The sequence below is a fragment of the Chinchilla lanigera genome, unplaced genomic scaffold, assembly GCF_000276665.1.
Source record: "Chinchilla lanigera isolate Chin_1 unplaced genomic scaffold, ChiLan1.0 scaffold00184, whole genome shotgun sequence".
NCBI lineage: Eukaryota > Metazoa > Chordata > Mammalia > Rodentia > Chinchillidae > Chinchilla > Chinchilla lanigera.
In genome coordinates this window covers 332921-352142 of record NW_004955585.1, presented here as the reverse complement: position 1 = coordinate 352142, position 19222 = coordinate 332921, and the positions used below count along the sequence as shown (strand labels likewise).

Below are 19222 nucleotides of genomic sequence, written 5' to 3'. Positions count from 1 at the left end.
GCAACACTACTCTTTCCCACTCCTCATTTAGTTCCTATTCACTAATAGGAACTAAAGCCTAGTTTTAAGCCATAGCCTAGTAGCCAAGTGTATTTTATTTAATCCCCACAATTCCCCAAAACATAAAAATATAATCTTATATTTGTGAGGAAATTACAAGGTAATTCCCAATTACTCTTTCTTCCTCATATTCCAGAACTTGCATCCCTTCCTCTTGAGCAACTACCTGATAGAATAAGGCAACACAGACAGCAATGTTGCTTGTGCACTTAGCACACACAAGGACCGCACCTGTGCATTAATAACTGGCTCTCAATTTTGCCACCTTACTTACAGACTCTGTTCAAGAAAGGGGCCTAACTGCAGAAGCTGATGCATCATAATCTAACAGTAGCCAAAGGATTTCTAGGACGTGGGTGCCAAGACAATTGTATGCACCGCTAGCAATATGAGAACCCCGATATGGTTATAATCGAGTAAGGGGCATCCAAGATAACTTCTAAAAAGAGAAATAAGAAATTTTGGGAAAAGCAAAGCATACATCAAAATACATGACTTAGTCATAACGTATGCATTTATACTCCTCTTAATGACCACAACAATGATAGCAAATGCACAGGTAAATATAGCTGTGTAAAATGAAACACCAGGTAAAAATAATCAAGGACATTTCTCTCAGGTACAAAAATGAGTTCTCTCCCATAATGCATTCTGTTGTTTCTTAGGAATTGAAAATGAATGCAAAAGTTGCGAGTTTCTGTTGTGTGATGATTATTATAATCGTGTACATAATAAAAAGATAATTAAAAGAAGATAAACAGAACGAAAACCTTGAGAATGTTCAAGGCATCCAGATAAAAATGCGTATTATACCCGAGTTGTCTCCCCTCTTTTTAAATAGGACTATCAAAAGTTGCAATAATTGGGTAAAAGGGCTGTAACACAGTGTTGATGTGTTAGATCCCAAGCACTGCAAAAAACAAACGAAGAACAAAACAAAAACACAGCAAAGCTTTGGGAGGCTGAGGTAGGAGGATCACAAGTTGATCCCAGCATTGGCCACTTACCCCAATTTGCAGAGCTGTGTGAAATATGATTAAACAGAATAAGCTACTCAATCTTTGGTGTTTTGCTATAATACCATGAAAAGACTAAGAACTGGAATTATTAACCAAATAACTCAGAATCTTTGCAAAAAAGAGTTGGTTGCTAGGATACACCAATGGTTAAAAATCTCTATTCTTAGTTTATATCACTCTCAGGTAGATCCCACAAATAGTGAAATTTTAAAACTTAGAAAGAATATTTGATGTAGAAAGATATCAATCTTTTTCCACTCATGGATTCGTATTTCACAAAGCCCAGTGAATGTTTCCATTTGTTGAAGAACACAGGGGTTTAAAAAATAGAACACACCTCTTTCTTTTAGGGTGGCGTATGTATGAGACCGATCAAGTGTAAAGGGTGTGTGTGTGTGTGTGTGTGTGTAATAGGGAGGGGAACAAAAGCAGAAATAGAGACAGACAGTGAAAGAAGAGGGAAGGAAGAAAAGAGGATTTATTTTAAGGAATTGTCTCATGCAGTTGTGAGGGTTGGAAAATTTGAATTCTGTAAGTAATGGTCACAGGCTAGAGATCAGGAAAGAGTTGATACTGCAACTCAAATTTCAAGGAAATCTGGAGGTAGTTCTTTTTCTGTGGATGATCTCACTGTTTTTCTCTTAAGGCCTTTCAACTGATTAGATGAGATTCAACCACATTATGGAGCAAAATATGTTTTACAGAGTACATGTTAATCTTATTTAAAAAATGCCTTCACTAAAACTGGGTATCATGGCTTAGTCATATTGACAGAGACAATTAACCAAACTCAGTAAAAAGGAGAAAGTGGATTTGTACATTAAGAGGCGTGAGAGTAAAGGTTGTTAAAAATATATGTGCAATATGGAAATCTATCCATGTATATCATAGATTTACTGGTAACTGAGAGATAAAACTACATTTACACTTAAAACTAATTTTAAAATATCAAAATGCAAATCATACTTTCTTTAGGGTCATAAGAAAGCCTCCTAACCCACACTCTCACGAATATTACATGTATGCAAATGGTTATACGTTTTAGTGGTAATAAACTCAAGACTATGTAAAAATTGTTACTACCAACTTAATGCCAACTTACCTGCCAGTTTGTGTATTTTCAACGAATTCCACAATTAAGGTTGTCGTCAACATACTTCATCATAAAATTGGTATTAATTGTAGATGAGGGAACCAGTATCAAGATGTTTGAGGATTATATGCTAAACAGTTTGTGAACCTAACATTAGTGAGTATTACTATACCACTATTTTCCAACACTGCAGAAAGAAAATTTGTTACAAGCAAATGAAGGAGTGATGCATTTAAGTGAAAATGAATTTTATAAGTGTCTAGAATTCTCCAGTTATCTGGATTCTATGTGGCTAGGAGGCCTAGCGATGTCAAAGAAAACATTACTCAAAAGGGTGCAAACAAAATGTTACTTTATACCTTTGAATTCACAAATTACATCAAGGCCTGAGTGAAATTTAACAAGAATGACAACCAGGAATAAAACTGTATGGTCAACATAAGAAGTAATTGCTTAATATTATCATGGTTGATGAAGAGATGTCACAGAATGATCTGATAAAGCCCAATAGTGTAATCTGAAATTTTGCCTAGGCAAATATTTTTGTCATTTGTTGCCATTAATCTCTACCCTCCCCAGCGTGTTCCCTGATGTATTCCCTTAGACTTAACGATTTGAATGAAGACAAACATACCTTTATTTGGGCATGAACATGCATAATACGAGGGCTGGGAATTTAGCTCAGCGGCACAGTGCCCGCCTGGCAAGCGTGAGGTCATGAGTTCGATTCCTGGCACCAGAAGAAAAAACAAAAAACAAAACAAACAAACAAACAAAAACATGCATAATATGTTACAAATAACAGACAGAGTGGAAAAAAAGTGAGTATCTGAAATGGAAATATATCATCATATCCTATAAATTAGAACTTAACATCAATCTCTAAGTACAGCTCTGTGTTAAATATGGTTATAGAACTGGTTAAAATGTGTTCCACTGGTGAACGTTTCCCTGAGATACCATTATAATGACTTTCTAGTTATATGCAATCCTGTGAATTTAAAAATATTCATAAACATAAATAGAGTAATACACAGTAAGCCTTAACAAAATTATATCCTCTGCAGTAATGCCTAGCTCTGTAGGTATGACAATTATGAAGAATACTATCCTAGCAGAAGGTGACCCTTTACCATGTTCTTTGTACTGAGAGAAGTCTTGCTTATATTATTAGTACTAGCAGTAATGGTAATAGCAGGTCTGATGGGAGTGGTGCTAATTGTCATAAATAGCAATTAGATGACTTGAATTGGGAAGCAAGTACTTCAAAATTTCAAGTAGATATTTTTATTTGACCATTATAACAGTATGTAGACTAAACTCAGAATAATTATTTATCTCCTATGTCTTGTGAGGATTAAATGAAGTAGCATGAAAAATGAATTTTGTAAGACTGAAAATGTACAAAAGGCACACAAAATCACATTGCTGCAACATAATCACTGACTATTTTTAAACAAGATGAATATCCAATACAAACTACCGAGAAGTAATTCTTCCAAAATCGCTTAGCATTAGATTATTCTTTGTACATTTTCAAATCTCTCTAGAAGTGAGTACTTCAGGAAAAGCTCACAGAAAACCCGGCCATAAAGGACACAGGATTTTCAAATCATTACTTTAGAACAAAACAAACAGGCCCTTAGAAGCCGGGCATGGTGGCACACGCCTGTAATCCCAGCCCTTAGGAGGCTGAACCAGGAAGATTTCTGTGAATTCAAGGCTAGCCTGGGCTATGCACTGAGTTCAAGGCTATGAGTTCATGAACTACACAGCAAGAACCTGTCTCAAAACAAACAACAAAACCACCAAACCCTTACAAGACAAGATTTAGGAGTTACTAATGACTACAAGAAATAAGCAATTATGTCATATAAAGCTTCACTGACAAGTATTTGAGAATCACTTAGGTGCAATCATACAACTAGAATGGAAATCAGTGTCAAGAAGTAAAGCAGACAGGCAAAAAATGAAATAAGTTCAAATTAGTATGGACTTATTATTCACAAATACCAATTAGTCAGAAAACACACTATTAGGGGCTGGGGATTTAGCTCAGCGGAAAAAGCACCTGCCTGGCAAGTGCAAGGTCGTGAGTTCGGTTCCCGGTACCGGGGGGAAAAAAAAAAAAAAAGAAAACACACTATTATAAATAAGAAGTAATTCAAATTAAAACTCAAATATAATGGTTAAATACAAACTCAGCCTGTAGTCCCAGCACTTGGGAGGCTGAGGCAGGAGGATTGTTGTGAGTTCGAGACCAGCCTGGGCTACACAGTGAGCTCAAGGCCAGCCTGAACTACATAGCAAGACATTGTGTCAAAAAGGCCAAAAGAAATACAAACTTATATGCTTTTCAGGTATCTATAAAAAGGTTAGAAATTTTTCAGAAAAACCTAAAACCTGGATTATCCACCTCATTCTGTTCATAGAAGATGATCAAGATGTCCCATGAGAACCAGTTCAGATCAATTGCGACCTCAGTGGCAATGCCTACAACAAAATCCCCCAGGATTTTGGAGATGCCTGAGTTCCCAGAGGCCTCCAAAGGGTCTCCATGAATAAGAGGGGATGGAGAATGAGGGCGCCTGCAGCTCCACCCGGAACCATCCAGAGGCCACTTCAACCAAGGCAGTTGTCGAACCTTACTCTACTCAAAAGGCCCTGGTTACTTCTGGTGCAAGTGAACAGTGCCTTTCTGAGTAGGGCACGGCACACAAGATGCTCAATGTGGAAGTGCAGCCGCAGAAGGCTCTGTAACCCCAGCCCACAACTCCCAGAATAGGCTGGCTCTTCAACTTTGAACTTATCTATCCCTAAATTGGGGGGGGGGGCACAATCACCACCTAGTGGCCACAACAAATGACAAATGACGAACTTGATGAGCCTTACTCTACCCAGAGAGGCCTCGGTTACTTGTAATCCAAGAGACGAGAGCTCTCTGAGTTGGGCACGGCACACAGCACACTCAAGCTGCAGAGGATGCCAGGCCGGCTCTATCATCCCTTGCAGCTTTCTTTGCCATGCTCACAGAGCAAGATACTAGAAGCTTTCCTTATTCCTAAATCCCAGAGAATGCCCACCCCACTGTCCTCCACCTTACACCAGTCTCTAAGTGAAGATCTTCTCATCTGCTCTAGGTTTACCTGAATGATTATGCGGAACTTGACAGAAAAGCTTCATTTTCTTTCTTTTCTCCCAAAGGCAGTGTCTTTACCTCTAACCTGTAGATATTCAAACTGTTAGGGGTGGAGCACAGGAAATCGTGTGTTTATCCCTAATGTTAACACACACACACACACACACACACACACACACACCCCAAAGCACTTACCTCGTCCTTTAGCACTCCATGTCTCTATCATCTAAATACAAGCTAAATCAGTGCAAAGACACCCCCTGCCCCCAGAATCCTAGTAATGACAGTGGAGATATGACAAGGGGTAGGGTGTGGATAGACAAAAATTTCATTTCCTTTTCCATCCCTGTAGCTCACATGTAGCCAAGTTAGCCAAGAAGATAGCCAAGGATGAAGAAACTGTGACCAAGCCTTGTCCTCTTTGGGGATACTTGTGTGTCCAGTTCTTGAATAAAGTCCACAAGTGGAATCTAGAGCTTCATGTAGCTCAAATGGCCCAACTACGTCCATGATAGAACACAAATGGGATGTCAGGTACTGCAGGCCAACAACTGCAAAGAGGGCCACCAGGCAACCACTGTGCTCTATTTTCTTGGTACTGGGAATCAAATTCAGTACCTTGCATTTGCCAGGCAGCCGCCTGTGCTGCTGAGCTCTCTCCCAGGCCCAACTATCATATTAAAGTGACAGCTCTGTGACTTGTTGGCTGTGAGATGTGATCACAATCATTAAACCTCTTTTGCTCCTCTTTTTTAGGCTGTCATTACTAATCTATCCCAAGTTGTTGTATCTCCTTGAGCAAGTAAGTCTCCTGCTATGTGTGAATGTGGCATCTCTCCTGAAAAGTGAAGACTGATATTCTGAATATACATGGTCTCTTTCAGGTTTAACAGTTTTTTACCAAGATAGAAAACCAAACGTGTAAACTTTCAAATTCAGTTAATTGTATATTGGGCATGTTGTATATCAATCACAACTGCTTACTATAACACATTTTAATCACTCTGTAAACCCCAAGAGCATTCACTCCCCATTACCCTACGTGCTGATACCTAAACACCACTTACCTATTTTGTATTTATGTATTTCACCTTAACAGACATTTCACATAAATGGATCCAAACATTATATATCCTTCTGTGTATGTCTTTGTATATTTGGCAAAATGTTTTCAAGATTGCTAGATGTGATTGTATTTATCAGTACTTCATATCCATTTGTGCCTGAAAACAATTCTACTGATTGAATGGACCACATTTTCTATATCCACTTATCATTTCATAGGTATGAGAGCTGTTTCCACATTCTGGCTCTTATTGAATAATAATATTATGAACATTAGCACAGTTTCCTATAAGAATGTATGTTCTCAGATTTCTTGGGCATATACCTAGGAATCAAATGCTGAGTCATATGCTAACACCTTTAACTTCTTGAGGAACTGTCAGTTTTCCAAAGTGGCTGAACAATTACAATCCCATCAGAAGTATATGACTTTTCTAATTTCCTCCCATTCTCACCAACACTTGACATGGTCTCTGCTTCAGATGAGAATCATCTACACTGCACGAACTATTATAACTGTGTTTTTCATTTGTACTGCCCTGATGAATAATGGCATTATTTTTCACAGGCTTATTAGCCACTGTAGCATTTTTTTTGAAAAAAAAAAAAAAAAAAAAAAAAAGCTATTGAAATACATTTCCTGCTCTTTAATTAGTTCATTTGTCCTTTTAGTATTTGTTGGTAAAAATTACTTATATAATCTGCATAATATTCTCATCTGAAAACAAAAATATGCAAATATTTTGATCGCAGAAGCTTCAGGAATCCTTTACGAATGGAAATTATCCTTTTCTTCATACCAAAACTTCTCTAAAAGGTAGTGCTTCAACAAGAGACAATGGAATGGCTAGGGTAAGAACAAGTCCATCCCAAATCATCATTTTAGTGGTCAATTCTCAGACAAAAATGAAGTCATTCCAAGGTAAGAGCTGAGGATTACTGAATGAGGAACTATCCAAAAGTAAAGATTTTAATTTAAAGTATTTCTCAGAGGGATTACAGGATATTAGACTTTATTGAAAACTATTTCAGAATGTTTACCCTTTCTCCACAAAGGATATGTTTCAAGGTTTCCAGAAGATGCCTAAAAACAAGTAATAATGTAAATGTATGATGTAATTCCTAGTAATTCATACCTCTGGTAAACTTTAATTTAAAAATTAGGCAGAGTAAGAGATTAACAACTAAAAAATATTAGTTTGGTCTCTCTCAAAATCTCACTGTACTGCACTGTGTTTTCAGATTGTGGTTGCCCATGGCTAACAAACCATGTGGCTGCCCATGGCTAACAAACCACAGAAATTAAAACCATAGAAAAGGGGAAGTATATATGTATAATCCTCACTCTAATGGTACCAAAAGTGATGAATTATACCAAGACATCAGATGGTGGGGTAGAAATGAATTATGCAAAAACTAGAATATCATTGTTTATAATAATAAATCAAAAGACAATGAAAATATTAAGTGATAACACATTCATGCTAAAAATTCAAGTACACAATTGTCGAGCGAAAAAATTTCTTACTCGCTTTAGACATCTGTAAAAAAAGGCTCAACGTCTTTCCTGGGGAAGCCAAAGCTGGATTTGCCACCTTATTTGGTGTTTACAAGAAGGGGTAAGCATCCTCTGCAATGAGTGGCCATTCACAACAGTTGGTACTGACAACTCAGTGGGTCACTGGTTATACTTACAACCTAAACATCTTGAACATCATGAAGACCAGGTGGTTATCTGGGCCCACCCGGGACCACACAAAGCAGCTAAAAGATGGGTACAGCTCAAACCAGTTCAACGTGCAGAAGCCACTGTAAGAATTGTATTCAGTGAGCCTTACTCTACCCAGAGAGGCCTCAGTTACGTACAATCTAAGTAACCAGTGCCAATCTGAGTAGGGCATGGCCCACAGCACGCCGTGTACAGGTGCTGCTCCAGAGGGCATCATCATCTTCTGAAGGCTGCATCACTGCCCCCAAGACAAACCCTAACCTTAAATAGCCGTAATTCCTGGAGAAAGCCCACCAATATCTTCTAATTCTTGCTTGAAGAACCTCTCACCTGCTTTCTATTTACCTGTCTAATTTTAATAATTGAGAGAAGAAGCTTGTTCCCATTATCTTTTCTTCTATTAGGAAATAACTTCATGTCCTCCACCTCTATCATCCTTAACCTGTATGTGTACATGCTTTTATGAATAGACCACTACAAACATCTTGAGGAAGCCTAGGCTCATGGGGTATCTAAAGCCTTTGGAAATCAAAGAAAGCAGCAAGGGTCCATGCAGCATCACCTCTGTATTACTTATTTTCCCACTGCTGGAATAAAATATCCAGCACCCGCAACTTAAAGACGTTTAGTTTGGTTCAGCGTTTCAGAGGGGTCAGTACATGGCAGGCTGGCTCCAGGATAGAAGTGCTATGATGGAAAGGCCATTCAGAGGGAAACTGCACCCATCATGAAGGCCAGAAGCAAAGAGAGAAGGGAGAAAATGAACATGGATATCCATCCAAGTTATTCACCCAGTGACCCACTCCTTCTGACCAGGCCCTGCCTGCAAATGACATGGTCAACTATAAAGATGGCAGTGGATCAATCTACTTGTGAGTATAGTCCCCCCCATCCAGTCACCTTACGAAAGGCCCACATCTGAACATGAGACTTTTTGAGGATATTTTAGATCTAAAACATAACAGGCCTCATCACCACAAAGAGGCCACTACAAACAAAGAAAATAGTGAGCTTTACTCTACCTGGAGAGGACTCGGTTACATGTAGTCAAAGCAACCAAGACCAATCTGAGTAGGGCACAGCACACAGCATGCAGACTGTGCAGGTGTTGTTCCAGCAGGCTCCCTTGTCCTCTGAAAGCTACAGCACTGCATCCGGGAAATGGGCTAACGCAAGCCTGATCTTAAGTAGCTGTAATTCCTAGACAATGCCCATCCACTGTCTTTCACTTTCTAACCCTCACTTAAGGATGCTCTGCTTTCACCTTCTCTCTATGTACCTGGCTAATTTGAAGGAGCAGTAGAAGGTGCTTCCATTTTTATTCCACTATGAAATATCTCCCATCACCCCACTCATATGTGTACACGTTTTTAAGAATGAACACTAGCCAGACGAGGTGGCACACACTTATAATCTCACACTTGGGAGGCTGACACAGGAGGACTGCCATCAGTTTGAGTCCAGCTTGGGCTACATAGTAAGTTCAAGGCCAACCTGGACTATAGAGCAAGACCTTATCTCAAAAAACTAAAACAAACAAGCAAAAAAAGAACAAACCACTAAAAAAATCACGAGGAAGGCCAGGCTCAGGGGGCAGGAGGTACCAAAGGCTTTTTGGGTTCGAAGAAAGCAGCTTAAGGGCCCCTGAGCTCCACCCCTATCAGTATCCAGGGCCACTACAAATGAAGAAGTTGGTGAACCCTGTTCTACTCAGAGGGGCCTTGGTTACATGTTTTTCAAGTGACCAGGACCTTTCTGAATAGGACATGGCACACAGCACACTGAACGTAGAGATGCTAACCCAGCCAGCCCCACCATTTCCTGCATCTTTGCTCACATCACCAGTAGAGTGGTCCTTGAATGCAGTACTTATTTAACAAGTCCAACAATATTCTCACTTGCTCTGTTTTATATGGATTATTTGCAGAACCAAAAGAACAGGTTTATACTTATTTTCTTTAATCTCTTCTTTTCCTTTAATAATAGGCAGGTGTTCATTGATTACTACTCACCACAGAACCTCGAAGATGTGTAACATGCAGGTTGTCGTGACAGCAATCCTGAGAACACGGAAGACATCTCAAGGATACCTGAAGTCCCATCCATTACCATCCAGAGGCAGCCACAAGCTCTACATTGGTGAGCCTTACTCTACTCAGAAAGGTACTGGTGCCGTGTAGTTCCAGGGAGCAGTAAGTTTCTGAGCAGGGCACTGCACACATCAGAGCTAATGTGTAGGTCTTATTCCAACAGGTTCCATCGTCTTCTTTAGATTTAATCACCGGCCCTGGAATAGCACAACACCCAAATCTTTACATTACTTTTTCAGAATTCCTAGAAAATACCCACTCCACTTTTCCTTCAATTTCTTACTTTATGAGGATCCTCTAATCTGCTCTCTGTTTACCTGGATGACTTAAGGACTCAAAGGGCAAGTTTCTTTGTGTTTTCTTGTTTCTACAGAATTTTCACTTTCTGTAACCTGTAGATGGTGATGTTGTTAGATACTTAGTATTTAAAAATATGTTTCTCCAGTTATAAAAACACCTTGGGGGCAGAGGAACATGGCAGCTGTGTAATAACCTCTAGTAATCATTCCCCCAGAGGTAGATCACTAAACACCTGGGAGGTGTAAATCAAAATCACAATGAAAGACCACCTTACTCTGGTAAGAATGGCTACTGCCAAAACCAAAAGGTACCAAGATGTGGAGAAAAGGAAATCCTTATATACTGTTGGTAGGAAAGTAAATTCGCATAATCATCATGGTAAAAACTATGGCACTTGCTCAAAAAATGAAAAATAGAACTAGAGATACAGCAATCCCACTTTGGGACTTATATCCAAGGGAAGTAATTGTTGAAGAGACATCTATCTGCAGTCTTGATGTGCTCATCATGACGGTATTCACAATAGGTACAAATTGGAAATAACCTACATGTCCATCAAGTGATGAACAGATAAAGAAAATGTGTGGAACATACAGACAATACAGTTCTAATGAGGTGTAATGAAAATGAAATCCTTGGATGAGAATGGAGTCCATTATGTGAAGTGAAATAAGACAGGCATGAAAAGACACATACTCCTCGATCTCGCTCATATGTGAAATCTAAAAAAGTTGATAAATGGAATGATGTTCCTAGAGGCAGGGGAGCATTAGGCCATACAGGGAGTGCTAGGGAAATGTTTACTGATGCGTGCTAAGTTCCATGGGAGAAAGATGTGTTCTAGTGTGCTACTGTACAGCAGGGTGACTGAGGAGACAATGAAATGAAGGTATACTTCAAAGGGCCAGAAGAAAATACATTGCAAATTTCCACCATAAAGAAATGATAAATGAGGTGGCAGATCAGATTTAAATATGTATACATGTATGAAAACATCATGTGGCCCCATTCACATGTATAATCTTTGTTTTTATGTATCAGTTAAATAAATTGTAATTTAAATGAAAGAAGCCCACTACAATAGCAACCATATCCTTTTCTCCATAGAAATGCCTACCATTCAAATAATTCCAAGATACTCAAAATTCTAAAAGAGAAGCAGAGATAAATGGACAGAGATGATAGATAGCGTACTCTTAGCGTGCTGTGGATTTCCTTATTCTTCTATCAAGGTGAAATTTTTGGAACTCTTGTTTTTCTTTACAGTCTGGAATACAGGCTTCATGTGTTCGAACTTTCTCAGAACCCATCCTTGTCTGAGAAAATTTTCAAGAACCAGCTCTGGCCATGCCTGGAGCTCTCCTCCCAAAGCTGCCTCACATTATCAGTACCCAGGTGATACTTCAGGTGATACTTCACTTGTCATCTCCCTCCTAAGCTTGACACAAATGTAGCAAAACTTCATCTTATTTTCTCCTCAAAGCAAAAATAATAGATGATACGGAGGAAAGAACAAATATGTCTATTTTCTGGGGTTCTTACAAGTCTATAAAATCTTTAAGAGCAAACACATCGAAAACAATCTGTCTAATGAGACAGCTCTCTCATTACTTACATCTTCCATTGGCCTTAGGTTGATTATTTGACTTACATGGATGGAAGAGCACAGGCTGCTTACCAGGCAGGAAACAGGTACCATAAAGATATAAGTTGACATATAGTGAGAAACCATTAAGAATCTCACTGTATTTCGCTGCCTGATTTCCCAAGTTATGCAAGAGTACAATAACCAGAAATAAAATAAAAGCAACAAGAATTTATATTTCTGCAATGTTTACTTACAAAGCAATAGTCCAGTTGGTACTTTTATGCCATGTTTCTCTTGTCCCCTCACACCTGGCCCGTGTCAGTGAATCTTTTACATACCCACTGCCCGAGATGTCATAGCAAATAATGAGGAAACACATGACGATATCATGGGATGCTGAGAGGCAACAAAGAAGCAAAGAAATCATATTACCTGACTTCAAGCATAGCAGAAGAAGAAAATGATGTTTTCTATGCATAAGCTACTGTAAATGTTTCAATAATTCTTTCTACTACCTATAATTCATCACCAGTATTTTTTATTTATTTATTTTTTTTTTGGTTTTTCTCCGGTACCGGGAACCAAACTCACGACCTTGCGCTTGCCAGGCAGGCGCTTTGCCGCTGAGCTAAATCCCCAGCCCCCATCACCAGTATTAAAACATCTGTCTTTAAACCCAACATTCCTGAGGTCTTATTTATTCTGATGCATGTGAAGCTGGCAAGTACTTCTACGCTGATACGAAGTTCTCAGAAGTGCCCTTCTCAGAACTCACTGATTCTGATGATGTGAAGTGAGAACTGCTTTCATAGCACACATAAACATGCAGACATCACTGTTTATCTGGATTCATTAAAATTAAAGCCACTAGGTAGGTAAGGGTCAGAGAAAACAAAAGGATGTACCAAATTAATACCTTCACGAACTATTAAGCATTCACCATCAGAGAATGAAATCCTTTAAAATGAGAAACTTATAGAAGTTAACCATATATTGTGCAGTCATCAATAGATCATAATGTTCCTGAAAAGTACTTACATCCAGAGTCATCAAATCACTGCTCAGCTAAGTAAATTAGAAGAATAAATATATCTTATAGTGTTTCCCTACCAACTTTTATAAAATTCACTTATCCCTGCTTCATCCTGACCACATCCAACGATATTTTCAGTGTCATCTGAGAAAGAGATATTGAAGTGAATAAGGATAGCAGAAGAAATCATACCATAATGAGGATACATGTTTCCCATAAGTAATCTATCAGCAAAGATGAAGGGAGTAGAACATAATCAACACAAAGGAAAATACAGCATTGTTAGTAATATATACTTGGTTGACATCGACCAAGATCAGACTCAAACAATCCTGGAGGAACCAATATGGATTACATAACTGATTACATAAGTTCAAAACACTGCAAGGCGTAATTTTCAAGGAATAATGGCTTTTTACAAAACTATTAACTGGTACACCATAATGCGAAACCCACAGATTATATGGTCTGATAACTGATTTTTTAAATACTATCAATATATAATTCACACACTATACAAGTTACCCATTTGCATTGTGTCATTCAATATAGTAATGCAACCATCTCACAAACCAGTATAAGAATGACTTTTTGCTGCACAAAAGAAATAGTACCATTAGTACCCTGCTCCCCAACTGCCAGCCTGAGGTAGCCACTCAGGCACTTTAGCATTTCATGGAAATAAAACGTTTCTTTTCCTGTTGTGAGTCTTTCACAGCATGAATTCCAAGTTCATTTCATGAAGCATGTGTCAGTACTTCATTTGTTGTTACTAAATTGTATTTAATAGCATAGGTAGACAACCATAATTTGTTACCCATTCATCAATCAACAGATCTTTGTGTTGTTTCTTTCGGTTGGGGAGGAGCATTATGTAAGCAATTCTGTGAACGTTCATTTACAGATTTTTGTATGGACATGTTTTCTGTTCTCTTAGGAAAATATGGAGGAGTCAAACTGCAGCACTATACAGCAGCTCAATTCTTAACCCTTTGAAGGACTAAATGGTCTTTCAAAACTGCTACACAATTGTGTACTCTCGTAAGCCATCCACAAGAGCTCCAATTTCTCAACACCCTGATACTTGCTGGCTCTTTTGTACTGATCAGAGACCCCAGTATTTGTGAAGCAGAATCTCTTTGTGGTTTTCATGTGCATTTTTCTCTTGGCTACTGATGCTGAACATCCCTTTGTCATTATTGATCATGTGTATATGTTTTGGGGCTTAATATCTATTGCAATCCATTTTAATGTTTAAAATTCAGTTATTTTTCTTTTGACATGTGTTTATTTTATAGTCTAAAGGTAAGTACCTTACCAGATATGTACTTTTATATATTTTTCCATTTTTGTGTTGTCTTTTTTTGGAGGGGTTCTTTTTGACACAGGGTTTAGCTATGTAGTTTAGGTTGGACTTGAACTTACTTTATAATCCAGGCTGGCCTCAAACTTGCACTGATCCTCCTGCCTCAGTCTCTGGGAGTGCTGGGATTACAGTTCTGTGTCACCACGCTTGGCTTTTGTCTTGTCTTTTCACTTTTTTGACAGCATCCTTTAAGGTACAGATGTTTTTATCTTTTTATTATTATTATTTTTTGTTTTGTTTTGTTTCTGGTACCGAGAATCGAACTCACAACCTTGCACCTGCCAGGCAGGTGCTGTGCCGCTGAGCTAAATCCCCAGCCCTGCTACAGATGTTTTTTGTTTGTTTGTTTTTTTGGTTTTTCTCCGGTACCGGGAACCGAACTCACGACCTTGCGCTTGCCAGGCAGGCGCTTTGCTGCTGAGCTAAATCCCCAGCCCCTTGCTGAGCTAAATCCCCAGCCCCTCAGATGTTTTTAAATTTGAAGTCTAATCTACCTACTTTTCCTTTGGTTGCTTCTTTGTTGCATTTCACAATCAAAAAAGCAGTAATTTAAGATTTCCCCTTATACTTTATAGAAAGAATTCAATACACTTAGCTGCTATGTTTAGATGTCTGCTCCATTTTGAGTTACGTTGCACATATGATGTAGAGTAGATATCTATAATTAAAATTAAAACACAAGGATTTAACAATATCCACTCATTGGAAAGGTTAATAATAAAGAAAAGAAAATGATATGCACAGAAAGAAGAAAGAGAGAGACGGAGAAAGAAAGAAAGAAAGAAAGAAAGAAAGAAAGAGAGAGAGAGAGAGAAAGAAAAAGAAAGAAAGAAAGGAAGAAAGAAAGAAAGAAGAAAGGAAGGAAGGAAAGAAGGAAGGGAGGGAGGAAGGACAACAGTATGGTTATAAAGGATGCAGAGGAAATGGAAGAAACATAACTTATACAAGGCTGGTAGGAGTGGAAAATGATGTTGTAGTTTCTTATAAAGTTATGTATACATTTATTTTATAAGCCATCCCTCCCCTTCCTGGATATCTGACAAAGATAAAAATAAAGCATTTGCATGTACCTAAACAGATAAACGCAAAATTTTAATGAGATATATTCTGAATTCCCCCAAATGAAAAACAATCCAAAAGGTCTTCAACTATGAAATAGATAAGCAGGGTTCCTCCACCCAGAACACTGTTAAAAGGAAGATGAGGCAAGGTGGATGTGTTGATTCAGCCTATATTGCATGCTGCTGAAATTAAAACCATAAAAAGAGAATTAACGTGTTGTGCGTGAAGAAGGGCTTGTCAGAAAAATGCAGAAGAATGAGCCTCTTCTTGGTGAAGGAACGGTCTTTAAAGGTGGTAAAAATTACTCTGGGCATATACCAAAATTCAGGAAGATAGGCCAATTTAAATACGTGTAATTTTAAAATAAATTTAAAACAAGAACTAAAAAAATAAAGACTCATTTACAAGTGTTTATGTAAAGTAATCAATTATAATCAGCTGAAAATGAATGAAAACACTTACCAGAGGTGAGATTTCCCATCTGAAGTCCTATCCTAGTTAAACTCAGGAAGCATTATTTCAAAAAGGGAATTAATAATAAGCAATGTCAAGACCAGAACAAAATATATGTTAAACATGCAATTAAATCATTAAAACAGTCTGGCAAAGGCTAAATTATGATGCTAAATTCAATATATTTCAATGAATTAATTACAATAAGATGTGTAAATTTAACGTTGGAAGGAAAATCAAAGATCCTCATTTGCAAACACTAAATTTCCCGTTTCTACTATGTCCCAGGAGACAGAAAGTATGAATTATACCAAAGTAAACACATTTTTTATCATTTCATGAGTATACATTTTTTGAGGCAGTGTCCTCTTATGTAGTTCAGGCTAGCTTTGAACTCACTACGTAGCCCAGGCTGGCCTTGAACTCACCATGAACCTCCTGCCTCAGCCTCCCAAGTGCTGGGATTACAGGTGTGTGCCACCATGCCCAGCTTTATGAGTATATCTGGAGTGTCTCGGGGAAACAAACACATTGCAACATTCACATCATTAATTTCAAATGAGAAATAAAGCAACAAACCTATGTAGGTAATACAATAGAACAAAAATCCAAATAATATGTGGCACATTATAAATATTACTGTATAATAAGCACCAAGTAGGTACAAATGAAGAAAACAGTAATAAAAAATAATTTGTACTATCAGCATTATAAGTAGTTAATATAACAATGGTTAGAGGAACAGTCTTGCGTGATAATAGGGATAGGTATCATTTTTTTAAATGATTGCTTACCCATTCAGCAATGTACTAGCTTCTTTCTGGTAGATGTCCTCACTAGGTACGAATGTGCATGCATTCACAAACACAAACACAAGATAAAAGCAGAAGTGAAGGAGGTTTTCCTTTACATTCTTCACTTGCCATGAAGGATAATAAAGATAACATGCACATGAGAACATATTTGGAACCTATAAAGCAACGCAAAACATTTTATCATCACAAGGTTAGTTTTTGAATGTGCCAAAACTTACTTGAGTATAACATGCTCAGTTTCTATTTACGAACTCGTGACCTGATTACTGTGAAACAAGTTCTATCAAGAGTTCCTTCTGATGGACAGAATTAATCCCAAATAGTAAATTACTTACTTATATATTAGAATGCCTCCTGATGCTAGTAACTCAGAAAGTAATGATAGCAGCAAGTGGTAACCGTCTTTCACTTCAGGATGATATGGCCAAGGTTACAGAACAAAAAACAAATCTTCCTAAAAGTTGAGAAGTACATGGGAAACATGAAGACAAAACCAAAGTGCCACTTTATCCCTTTTTTTGTTTTTGCATTACACTTGAAACCTGCTAATAATGGAGCAATGTATTCTAGTTCTCCCACTAGGCTTTGTTTGAAGGTCTCATTCCCCTGCACGCTTTGGAGCCCATCAATAGTCGTATCATTGTCTTTGATTGTCTTTCTCACTGTACTTCGCGGATCTGGAGGATGAGGCCTCATGCCTCATTTATTTCTCTGCACACCAGAGAACACAAATAATTCTCAAGGACTGGAAAGTAGCACACATGTGAAATCAGTAACATTTAATATTGCTAGTAGAATATCCAAGTCTGAGAAGGCTTATTTTGTTCTGACATACACATATGTGCATGTGTGTGAATATATACCAAATTTATCCTACACTACATTTAAAATGTCACTTGTGTCTATAGTAGGACAGGTCTATTCATTCTGTATTTTCAACGTCATATGGACAAAACTCAAGAAATTTTATTATCAGCAAACTACTAACTTCCTCCTTTTGTGTGTCTACTTGTTTTGATGTCTGAATTTTAAAAAAGAAAATCTATGTTAGGGAAATAGTACACGTAACCTAGTAGGACACAAGACATGGATTCATGGGCCTTGGAGTATGACCTGATACCCACTACAGTGGCTCTTCCCCCTCTACCCTTGCTAACAATGTAAGGAAAGCACCCGGTCCATATTCTCCTCTTACTGTAGGGACCAGGTGCACTATAACAGCAAAGGGGACCCCAGGATATCTCCATGGGCAAGAAAGGCTGCTGACCCATACATTACACTAGGAAGAAATCCCCTAAAATTAAGGGCGTGTGCCTAAGCTGATGTGAAATCTCCAGCCACTAGCCCACCCCAGTGAAACTACTAATGCTGAGCCTATTCTATTAACAAGTCAGCCTGGCATTCTCTGTTGGACTTGAGTTCCCTTCAGCTATTCTCTTCCTCAAGTGGAAACCCCTCCCTTATTTTCTCCTTCTTGTCGATTAAAGCTTTTGCCTGCAAATTCAACTGGATGTTTCAGTTTCAATTTCATCACTGAAACAAGTTACTTGTATCACTGGCATCAGTATCCACTGGGTGTTTTAATAAATAAGCAAATTGAATAAGAATAAGCAGAATATATTCTATACGCATGTAAAAAAACATCAGACCACGGAAGTAGTAACTGAACATGCTCCTCTACCACCACTTAAGGTAATGGTGGAAATATTAAGATTTAAACCAGTAGTTCTAGTGATGATAACAATTAAATGAAAAACTTACAAAATCATTATATACTTAGCCAATAACGTAGCTCAGAGCCTCCTGTGGTTTTCCATACATGACACAAATATGCACTAAGTAATTAACAATTCTGCAAATGAGACTTGTCAGGACATTAAACTGAAGAAACATTTAGGAAGCACATTTAGAAAATGAACACACCCCCAAATGTTACCCAATCTGTGGAGGAGAGAGTTAACTCAGTAAGCCCGTATGCCTCAAGCCTTGCCCATGCCTAATATCGTCTCATTTTCAGTACTGGTTCTTGGCAAGTATCTGCGCGTGCATGTCTGGGATTTTTACTTATGGATCCTTTCAAGTTCTGCTTGATAACAGTGTTTTCTATGCTGGAGGCCTTCAGTAACACTGGAGCAGTTTGATTAGAAAGTTGAAATTAACATTGTGATTTATGCTGAACATCTGGTTTTGCTCTGGAGGGTCTGAACTTTGAATACCTGAGCTTAGTCATACAGGTGCTGAATTCCTCAGCAATAAACCCTCTGGACACTACTGCTTGGGTAGGCTTCTTCATGAGCGTTGTCATATGTTGTTCCTAAGAGACTTAAGCACATTCCATTTGACTCTACTGAGGGGAATACCTGGAAGATTCCACTTGTTTTTTCCAGGAACTCACCTTTGCCTCATTGCT

General features: G+C 38.2%; 1 pseudogene; it reads right to left on the bottom strand.

Annotated features, from left to right (window-relative positions):
- LOC102005429 overlaps positions 1 to 19222 on the bottom strand; it is a 148533-nt pseudogene that overhangs the window by 103867 nt on the left and 25444 nt on the right.